The sequence below is a fragment of the Lepus europaeus genome, chromosome 11 (assembly GCF_033115175.1).
Source record: "Lepus europaeus isolate LE1 chromosome 11, mLepTim1.pri, whole genome shotgun sequence".
NCBI lineage: Eukaryota > Metazoa > Chordata > Mammalia > Lagomorpha > Leporidae > Lepus > Lepus europaeus.
This window is the reverse complement of record NC_084837.1, coordinates 102,859,158-102,870,861: the sequence shown is the minus strand read 5'-3', so window position 1 is coordinate 102,870,861 and position 11,704 is coordinate 102,859,158. Positions and strand designations below refer to the sequence as shown.

Genomic DNA, 11,704 nt, shown 5'->3' with positions numbered 1-11,704 from the left:
ACAGTTTCTAAATTTTTATCATGAGTAAAGGTTAAATTTTATCAGATGTTTATTTTGCATGTATGTAGATTAGACTTAAGTTTAGAGTAGGGTGCCTAAGAACTACACAGCTTGATCATCTTTACGGAATATTAAATACTTTTGCTACCTGACCCTCACTTAATGGTAGGTGGATTCCCAGGGCCTCAGGCCTGAAGCCTCTGAGGCTGTGACCACCTCACCTTTGCCCCCAGCAGGTTGAGAAAAAAAGCCAGCTCCTTATACTTTCTCAAAGATCAATGAGTTGCTTAAACTGATCCAGACTTCTAGACTTCCTAGGGTCTGAGCTGAAGTGTGTGTATGCGTGGCACATAAGGAAACTCATGAAAATATCCTGTCTGAAATTAGTAAGACCTTAAGGAGACATCAATCAACTTCCTGTTTTAATCTCTTCACCTCTATTTATCCTCTAGGTTCTTTTTTAAAAGATTTGTTTATTTATTTCGAATGTCAGAGTTAGAAAGGAGAGAGAAAGAAATAAAGAAATGGAGAGAGAGAGAGAGAGAGAGAGAGAGAGAGAGAGAGAGAGAGAGAGAAAACCTTCTATCTGCTAGTTCACTCCTCCAGATGACTGCAATAATCAGCACTGGGCAAGCTGAGGCCTGGAGCCAGGTGCTTCATCCAGGTCTTTACTGTGGCTGGCAGGGTCCTAAGCACTTGGTGCATCTTCTGCTGCTTTTCCCATGACATTAAGAGGGAGCTATATCAGAAGTGGAGCAGCCGAGACATGAACTGGCACCCATATATGATGTGGACATTGCAAGAGACAGCTTTACCCATTACACCACAATGCCAATGCCAGGCTCTGAGTTCTTAGCCATTCAAAGTATAATTTGATTGGTGGTTATCACACAGAGGTGAGGAGGCTCCAGAAAAGGTAGATCTGGCAGATATGGCAACGTAGCACTCAATGCATTACAGCATGTGAGGAGAGACACAAGACCCACTGACAGCCACTGGTAATAGCTTACAATTTCTTTAAAAGTGGCCTCTGTTACTTGGTCACCTCCTACTTTCATCTTCGGGGCTTTGCTTAGGGATTGGCAATTTTCCAACCTCATCTTCGGGGCTTTGCTTAGGGATTGGCAATTTTCCAACCTCATCTTCGGGGCTTTGCTTAGGGATTGGCAATTTTCCAACCTAGTTCACATAGTATTGGGAAGGCCCACCTGCAGCTGCCCAGCTATTCTATAAAAAACAACTAACTGTGCATTCTAAAGCCAGGTAGACATTCCAAAATTAGTTATTTATATAAAAGATTCTTTCCCATCAGGTACATATATAAAAACTAAATCTAAGGATAGAATGTATTTGAATACTTCTTCCATAGCCCTTAGTCTTCCCTAGTTTCTGTCTTCCATTTCTTGAGTCTCCTGTTGTTCATTATCCTGAGAGATGAGATGGTTCACTCATAGTTCACCCGAAGTATTATAAAGAGACTTACCATCATATCATGAGCACATCTCTTTCCATTCGTTCCTCAAAAAAGCCATTCTGCATAACAATCACAATCACCTATTTTTCCTTGAATATCTTTTCAAAATAACAGTACTAGCTAGTGCCATTGGGGAGCTATTGCTAGATTCCAATGCTTCTTTTGAAAGAAGCTTCCTCACCCTTGTGTTATCTGAAAGGGGCCTACCAAGTGCTCTCTAACCTCATAAACTCTTGCTAAGAGAAGTAGCTCCTAATTGAAATTTTATGTTGTTTCTACTAGGCCACAGCCAGTGCCAGGAGCTCCTATAACTAGTTGCATCTTAAGGACCTTGAAACAACAAAGCAGAATGCCATGATCAAGCTACAGACCATTTCAGGAGGCTCTCATTTTCTCATTAAACTATATACTCATTGGGAAGCTGTCATCACCCAGAAGCTCTCCACCGTCATGCTTGTGAGAAATGAATTGTATATGTCTCATGATTTACCAGAGATTTCTTTTTTAAATTAATTAATTTTAAGGAATACAGATTTCGTTAAGTACAACTTTAGGAATATAGTTATTCTTTCCACAATACCTGCCCTCCCACCTACACTCCTCCTCGTCTCTCTCACCTTCCCAGTCCATTCTCCATTAAGATTCATTTGCAATTAACTTTGTACACAGAAGACCAACTTTATATTAAGTGAAGATTTCAAAAATTTCCACAGAGTCTAGCACACAAACACACACACACACACACAGAAAAACAGTTTGAGAACTAGTTTTACAGTTAACTCTCATAATACAACTCATTGAGGACAGAGGTCCTGCATGGGGAGTTAGTGCACAGAGACTCCAGCTAGTTTAACAATTAAAACTTTTCATGCATGAAATCAGTGATAACCTGAGGCTCTTGACATGATCTTCCAAGTCTGTGGAAGGCTATTGAGTCCATCAGTATTTAGACAAGGCCAGAAGCAAAGTGGAAGTTCTCTCTTCCCTTTAGAGAAAAGTACATCCTTTTTCTGATGGCCACTTTTTTATGATGGGTCTCACATAGATCCTTCAAGTAGAACATTTTTTGCCACAGTGTCTTGGCTTTTCATGCATAAAATCCTCTCACAGGCTTTACAGCCAGACCAGGAAGCCTTAAGGGCTGATTCTGAGGTCAGAGTGTTACTTAAAGTGATTGTTAATCTATGAGTCTGCTGTGTGGACTACTTCCCATGTTGGAACATTCTCTCCTTTCTAATTGTGTATTATTATTACCTCATTGTGGTTTTGATTTGCATTTTCCTGATGGATAGAGATCTTGAACATTTTTTTTCATGTACCTGTTGGCCATTTGGATTTCCTCTTTTGAAAAATGTCTGTTAAGGTCCTTTGCCCATCTCTTAACTGTGTTGTTTGTTTTGTCATTGTGCAGTTTCTTGATCTCTTTAGATATTCTGGTTATTAATCCTTTATCTGTTGCATAGTTTGCAAATAATTTCTCCATTCTGCCATTGCCTCTTCACTTTGCTGTTTCTTTTGCAGTACAGAAACTTCTCAATTTGATGTAATCCCATTAATTTAGACTTTGACTGCCTGTTCCTCTGGGGTCTTCTCCAAAAACTCTTTGCCTGTGCCATCCTTGGTTAAGTTTATTCCAAGGTATCAGATTCTTTTTGTAGCTATTGTGAATGGGATTGATCTTAGAAGCTCAATCTCAGCCGTGGCATTGTCTGTGAATACAAAGGATGTTGATTTTTATGTATTGATTTTAAATCCTACTAATTTACCAAATTTCTTCTATGAGTTCCAATAGTCTCTTCGTGGAGTGTTTTGGATCCCCTATATATGCAATCATGTCATCTATAAATAGGGATACTTTGATTTCCTCCTTCCTAATTTGAATCCTTTTGATTTTTTTCTTGTCTAATTGCTCTGGCTAAAACTTCCAAGACTATATATATCAATGATGAGAGTGGGCATTTTTGGTTCTGGATCTCAGTGGGAATGCTTAGAACTTTTCCCCATTCAATAGGATGTTGGCCATTGGTTTGTCATAAATTGCCGTGATTGTGTTGAAGAATGTTCCTTCTATACCCAGTATGCTTAAGGCTTTCATCATTAAAGGGTGTTATATTTTATCAAATGCTTGCTCTGCATCTATTGAGATAATCCTATGGCTTTTGTTCTGCAGTTTGTTAATGTGATGTATCACATTGATTTGTGAATGCTGATTTGTGAATGTTGAACCATCCTTGCATACCAGGGATAAATGCCACTTGGTCTGGGTGAATGACCTTTCTGATGTGTTGTTGGATTTGATTGGCCAGATTTTGTTGAGGATTTTTGTGTCTATGTTCATCAGGGGAATTGGTCACTAGTTCTCTTTCTCTGTTGTATCTTTTTCAGGTTTAAGAATTAAGGTGATTGTAGATTCATAGAAAGACTTTCCTCCCTTTCAATTGTTTTTGAGTAATTTGAGAAGAAATGGAGTTAGTTCTTTAAATGTCTAGTAGAATTCAGCAGTGAAGCCATATGGTCCTGGGCTTTTCTTTGTTGGGAGTATCTTTATTACTGATTTAATTCCTGTATTGGTTATGGGTCTGTTTAGGTTCCTATGTTTTCATGGCTCAATAGATAGATTGTATGTGCCCAGGAATCTATTCACTTCTTCTAGGTTTCCCAGTTTGTTGGCATACAGATCTTTGTAGTAATTTCTAATGACTCTATTTTCTGTGGTGTCTGTTAATTTCCTTTTTCATCTATTTTTATCGATTTGGGTCTTTTTTCTCTTTTATTTTGGTTAGTTTGGCTAATAGAGTGTCAATTTAAAAAAAATTCTTCATTTTGCTGATCTTTGTGTTTGCTTGTTTGTTTTTATTCAGTTTTGTTGATTTCTTATGTATGTACAAAATGGCACCCACCACCACAACCATGACCTGAAGAATATGGCACTACTAACAAACCAAGAACTTGGGCATGAGTTGAACATGTAACGAAATCAGATAACCACTGTGACTCCAATCAGACCCTAATTGCCTGGTCAGGGGCAACATACAGATGTCTCTATCCTCTATATCCTCTATCCCCCTTATATTCTGACTCCCACCTCCGTGTAGCCTCCTTAAAAAACCAAAACACACTAATTCAGCACATTTGTAGTTCTTGACATGGAAGCCTGCTACCCTTCTTCTGTTGACACTTTAAACTTTCCCTTTCCTTTACTCTCAAGTCTTGTACTCATTATTTTGATTCAGCAGTAGGGACAGGAACCACGCATTATTAGTAACAAAAATTTACCAAGTGTGACAAAACTGCTCCCATCCTCATCGTTACCAGGTACCAATGTATGGAGCAATTGGCTGTGTCAGGGCACCAGACCTTGCCCATTCAAGCTGCTGTAGCAGTGAGAGGTTACCCAAATTGGTGTTAACAACCCCTGCCTGTGGAGCTTTTCCCTTCTAAGAGACACAGGGACATTCCTAGCAGGTGCTAGATTTTCTACCTGTGGAAACCCCCTTTTCTCTCCCTACAAGGACTAGGTCCCTATTTATCAGAACTTGCTTAGGAGAAAGGAAACAGATTCTGAGATGATAACCTCTGACTGGCCATCTGATTATTTGTATAATCAAATAATCAGACACTAAATGTAGGTAATAATTATATAGATATATTATTAATGTGACAATTGTAAAGATTATACAAATTTATGTCTGATCAGTTTGTTTTCAGCCATGGTGGTTACCATGGTTAAAAACAAAAACAAAAACAAAAAACCTCGATACCTTTCAGTAACCCATGAGAGTATTTTAGGCATGGAAAGCCAAGACACTCTGGCAAAAAAAAAATGACCTATATGAAAGATTTCTGCGAGTGAGATCCCAGTGGAAAGAATGGGTCATCAAAGAAGGAGGTACCTTTCTCTGAAGGGAGGGGAGAACTTCCACTTTGACTACGACCTTGTCTAAATATGATCAGAGTCGGTGAACTCAAAAGGCCTCTATAGCCTTGGCAACTCATGACAAGAGCCTAGGGTGATTACTGATGTCATACACAAGAGTGTCAATTTGTTAAGTCAACAACAGGAGTCACTGTGCACTTACTTCCCATGTAGGATCTCTGTCCTTCATGTGCTGTACATTGTGATTTAATGCTATAGCTAGTACTCAAGCAGTATTTTACACTTTGTGTTTCTGTGTGGGTGCAAACAGTTGAAATCTTTACTTAATATATGCTAAATTGATATTCTGTATATAAAGAGAATTGAAAATGAATATTGATGTGAATGGAAGGGGAGAGGGAGCGGGAGAGGAGAGGGTTGCGGGTGGGAGGGAAGTTATGGGGGGGAAGCCATTGTAATACATAAGCTGTACTTTGGAAATTTATATTCATTAAATAAAAGTTAAAAAATCTGATTAGCCTTTTAAGCTTGACAATTTTCCAAAACACATTTTGTCACTCAACACAAACACTCAACAAACTATAATATATGTGTGTTTAGACTGTAACTCTCTTCTTTGGTTTTAAACTTTCTAACTTTAAGTTTTCAGGGCATGAGATTACTGTCTGGTTAGTCAATCTTTCATGCTGTAATTATATGCACTGTCAATTATAATGTGCCTACTATCATATTGTTTTTAAGATGTAAACTTGATTTATTACATTATTGGTGGTTTTGCTACATATTTTTCTAATTGAGTTTTATGCCTACTACCTCTCATTTTTCTACAGAGGTACAATTCTCGGAAAGATAATGTTTGCCTAGCAAACAGATAGAGCTAAGTTCTATGTTGTGCTTCATGTAAAGTTACCCTAAGTAACTACTTTTAAACCACTTTGTTTCTCAAATTTTGTTGGAAGAACTTCCCTCCCAGCATATGAGCAGATCAACAGTGAGGTCGAGTCCAACTGGGCAATGGGGGCAAAAAAACTTAGTTACAGGATGTTTGATCAGTGATGTTTGACAGGCAGAGTAGATAGTGAGTGAGAGAGAGAGACAGAGAGAAAGGTCTTCCTTTTTGCCGTTGGTTCACCCTCCAATGGCCACTGCAGCCAGCGCATCATGCTGATCTGAAGCCAGGAGCCAGGTGCCTCTCCTGGTCTCCCATGCGGGTGCAGGGCCCAAGGACTTGGGCCATCCTCCACTGCCTTCCCGGGCCACAGCAGAGAGCTGTCCTGGAAGAGGGGCAACCGGGATAGAATCCGGTGCCCTGACCGGGACTAGAACCCGGTGTGCCGGCGCCACAAGGCGGAGGATTAGCCTGTTAAGCCATGGCGCCGGCCCAAAAATTATATTGATTATAATTAAGAAATAAAGATGAAGTCACTGTTATCAGTGCTAAACAAAATTGGATAAATCCAAGAGGTTCTAATGAAAGGGCTATCAATTTCAATACTAACTAAATGTGATACTTGTTATTCTCATATATATATGTATATATATGTATGTATATATATATTATCATATATATGAGATTCTGAGGAAACTCTTCAATCTCTTTTTACCTGAGAAGCATGAATTAGGACTTGCAGTATTGAGTCAAAATTTGGGAAAAATATAATGAATAATGGCATGCAATTCAAAAATCTGGACATTGCCACTCAAGAGTTGATGATGTGTCTGAGAATAAAAGCCAGTTGTAATGTATTGTAGGAGACAGAGTGGTCCACTTCTGGTCACCTCATAACAGTGCATACAGTTTACTGTGTGCTGCTACTTGTGGAATAAAAGGGAGGTTTCTGGCTCACTTCAGGTCCAGTGGTAAATTATTAACCCGTACTATTTGATTTCAAATGTTACTGGGAAACTACCATATTTTAACCCAGCCAGCTTACCACCAGACCTCTTCATGGAATCTATATGTGACTGATTATAGGTCATTAAATAAGTGCGTCCTAGCAGGTTGGACCTGGCCAATATCCTTTGCAGGCTGGAGACCTGGAAGAGCGTTACAAGCCAGAAAAATCAAATGTTGGATTTGCAGTTGTAACTCTCCTGGAAACTTTAGAAACAGTTGCCTCCAGATATCTTAGCCCAGAAGGCTAAGCTTAAAGCCCTCACCCATGCATTCTGCCTTAGAGCAGGTAAGAGAGTAAATATCCACAGACTGTAAGTAAGGAAAAGGAATGTTGTTGCCTTCCATGGGATACAAAGGTTGACTTTGGGACTTCTTTATGTTCAAGGAAACTAGAAAATATATTCAGAAACCTGCCAGTCTCCCAAATTTGCCTCATAGATGAAGCAGATGTATCCTCCACTGGTATGATCTTATCTTTGTCCCACAAATGGACTGAAGAGTGCAATTTGGCACATTGAAATTCTGACCAATTATATCAACATGCTTTAAATAACCATATATATATAATATTTAAATATTTAAATATATATGTATATATATATATATATAATCTCCCTGGTAATTCTGAAAATATTTCCTTAACTCTCCAAGATATACATACTCTGCTTGGATTTATGGCTTAGTCAGTGGGTCTACTCTCAGTTTGGAACTGAAGACTTCTGGTGGAAAAAGATTCATCTTTCTGGCTTTCATTATATGTACAGAATGCTTTGTGTTATTGCTGTGGAATGATGATGCACCTGCAAGATAAAGCTTCACACAAAGCAATTGGGCCAAACTATATCATGATTCTTAGTTCATTTTCACATAATGGCCTGTCTATATTTTTTCCACCTATTCCTGACCACCCCTTCCATGTAGCCTGCTTTAAAACACACAAGTATCCCTCATTCAGCAGGGTGGAAGCTCTTGGGACAGATGTGTGCTATGCCCTCATCTGTAAATAGATTAAAATTTTATTCTACCCTAAAATCTTGTCTTTGTTATTTTTAATCAACACTGGAAACACAAATAGATCTCTCAGTAACAACCACTTAAGAAAGTAGAAGAGATCATTCCAATTGTGTAATAAATAAATAAGATTTACAGTTGTCCATGATGATGATTTTTTTGAAGTTTTCATTCTTTTTTTAAACTTTTATTTAGTAAATATAATTTTCCAAAGTACAGCTTATGGATTACAATGGCTTTCCCCCCCATAACTTCCCTCTCACCCGTACCCCTCCCATCTCCCACTCCCTCTCCCATTCCATTCACATCAAGATTCATTTTCAATTATCTTTATATACAGATAAATTTAGTATATATTAAGTAAAGATTTCATCAGTTTTCACCCACACAGAACATAAAGTGTAAAATACTGTTTGAGTAATAGTTATAGCATTAATTCACATTGGACAACACATTAAGGACAGAGATCCCACATGGGAAGTAAGTACACAGTGACTCCTGTTGTTGACTTAACAATTTGACACTCTTCTTTCTGGTGTCAGAAATCTTCCTAGGCTCTAGTCATGAGTTTCCAAGGCTATGGAAGCCTCTTGTGTTCGCCTGACTTCGATCTTATTTAGATAAGGTCATAGTCAAAGTGGTAGTTCTTTCCTCCCTTCAGAGAAAGGTACCTCCTTCTTTGAGGGCCTGTTCTTGCTTTCTTTTTTTTAACTTTATTTAATGAATATAAATTTCCAAAGTACAGCTTAAGGATTACAATGGCTCTGCCCCCATAACTTCCCTCCCACCCACAACCCTCCCCTTTCCCGCTCCTTCTCCCTTTCCATTCACATCAAGATTCATTTTCAATTCTCTTTATATACAGAAGATCAGTTTAGTATATATTAAGTAAAGATTTCAACTGTTTGCACCCATATAGAAACACAAAGTGAAAAATACTGTTTGAGTATTTGTTATAGCATTAAATCACAATATACAGCACATTAAGGACAGAGATCCTACATGGGGAGTAAGTGCACAGTGACTCCTATTGTTGACTTAACAAATTGACACTCTTGTTTATGGCATCAGTAATCACCCTAGACTCTTGTCATGAGTTGCCAAGGCTATGGAAGCCATTTGAGTTCACCGACTCTGATCATATTTAGACAAGGTCGTAGTCAAAGTGGAAGTTCTCCCCTCCCTTCAGAGAAAGGTACCTCCTTCTTTGATGACCTGTTCTTTCCACTGGGATCTCACTCGCAGAGATCTTTCATTTAGGTCATTTTTTGCCAGAGTGTCTTGGCTTTCCATGCCTGAAATGCTCTCATGGGCTTTTCAGCCAGATCTGCATGCCTTAAGGGCTGATTCTGAGGCCAGAGTGCTTTTTAGGACATCTGCTATTCTATGAGTCTGCTATGTATCTCGCTTCCCATGTTGGATCGTTCTCTCCCTTTTTTATTCTATCCGTTAGTACATGCAGACACTAATCTTGTTTATGTGAACCCTTTGACTCTTAGACCTATCAGTGTGATCAATTGTGATCTGAAATTGATCACTTGGACTAGTGAGATGGCATTGGTACATGCAACCTTGATGTGATTGAATTGGAATCCCCTGGAATGTTTCTGACTCTACTGTTTGGGGCAACTCAGCTTGAGCTTGTCCCAAATTGTACATCTCCTCCCTCTCTTATTCCCACTCTTATATTTAACAGTGATCACTTTTCAGTTAAGTTTCAACACTTAAGAATAACTGTGTATTGATTACAGAATTCAACCAAAAGTATTAAGTAGAAGAAACAAAAAAATACTAAGAGGTATAAGTTTTTCATCAACAGTCAGAGCAAGGGCTGATCAAGTCACCATTTCTCATAATGTTCATTTCACTATAACAGGTTTCCTTTTTGGTGCTCAGTTGGTTGTTAGCGATCAGGGAGAACATATGATATTTGTCCCTTTGGAACTGGCTTATTTCACTCAGCATAATGTTTTCTAGATTCCTAACACTTTTCAGTTAAAATTTAAACACCTAAAATAATTCTGTGTTAATTACAGAGTTCAACCCATAGTACTAGAACAAAAAATACTAAAATGGATAAAGTATTACATTATACATCAACAGGACAAGAGCTGATCAAGTAACTTTCTCATAGTGACCATTTCACTTCAACAGGTTTCCCCGTTGGGGCTCAGTTAGTTGTCGCCATTCAGAGAGAACATATGATATTTGTCTCTTTGGGACTGGCTTAATTCACTCAGCATGATGTTTTCCAGATTTCTCCATCTTGTTGCAAATGACTGGGTTTCATTGTTCCTTACTGCTGTATAGTATTCTATGGAGTACATGTCCCATAATTTCTTTACCCAGGCTACTGTTGATGGGCATTTGGGTTGGTTCCTGGTCTTAGCTATTGTGACTTGAGCTGCAATAAACATTAATGTGCAGATAGCTTTTTTTGCTTGCCAATTTAATTTCCTTTGGGTAAATGCCAAGGAGTGGGATGGCTGGGTTGTATGGTAGGGTTATATTCAGGTTTTTGAGGAATCTCCAGACTGACTTCCATAGTGGCTTAACCAGTTTGCATTCCCACCAACAGTGGGTTAGTGTCCTTTTTTCCCAACATCCTCTCCAGGATCTATTGTTGGTAGATTTCTGAATGTGAGCCATTTTCACCAAGGTGAGGTGAAAACTCATTGTGGTTTTGATTTGCATTTCCCTGATTGCTAGTGATCCTGAACATTTTTTCATGTGTCTGTTAACCCTTTGGATTTCTTCTTTTGAAAAATGTCTACTGAGGTCATTGGCCCATCTCTTAAGTGGGTTGTTTGTTCTGTTGTTGTGGAGTTTCTTGATTTCTTTGTAGATTCTGGTTATCAACCCTTTATCTGTTGCATAGTTTGCAAATATTTTTTCCCATTCTGTCGGTTGCCTCTTCATCTCCTGACTGTTCCTTTTGCAGTACAGAAACTTCTCAATTTGATGCAATCCTAAATGTTAATTTTGGCTTTGACTGCCTGTGCTTCTGGGGCCTTTTCCAAGAAGTCTTTACCTGTACCTATATCTTGCAGGGTTTCTCCAATGCTCTCTAATAATTTGATGGTTTCAGGTCGTAGATTTAAGTCTTTAATCCATGTTGAGTGAATTTTTGTATAAGGTGAAAGGTAGGTGTCTTGCTTCATGCTTCTGCAAGTGAAAATCCAATTTTCCCAGCACCATTTATTGAATAGACTGTCCTTACTCCAAGGATTGGTTTTGGATCCTTGATCAAATATAAGTTGGTTGTAGATGTTTGGATTGATTTCTGCTGTTTCTATTCTGTTCCATTGGTCTCTCCATCTGTTTCTGTACCAGTACCATGCTGTTTTGATAACAACTGCCCTGTAGTATGTCCTGAAATCTGGTATTGTGATGCCTCTGGCTTTGTTTTTGTTGTACAAGATTGCTTTGGCTAATCGAGGTCTTC

General features: G+C 38.6%; 1 pseudogene; it reads left to right on the top strand.

The window, feature by feature from the left end:
* The first annotated feature begins 1,828 nt into the window (after nt 1-1,828).
* LOC133770608 (protein O-glucosyltransferase 1-like) overlaps nt 1,829-11,704 on the top strand; it is a 34,267-nt pseudogene continuing 24,391 nt past the window's right edge.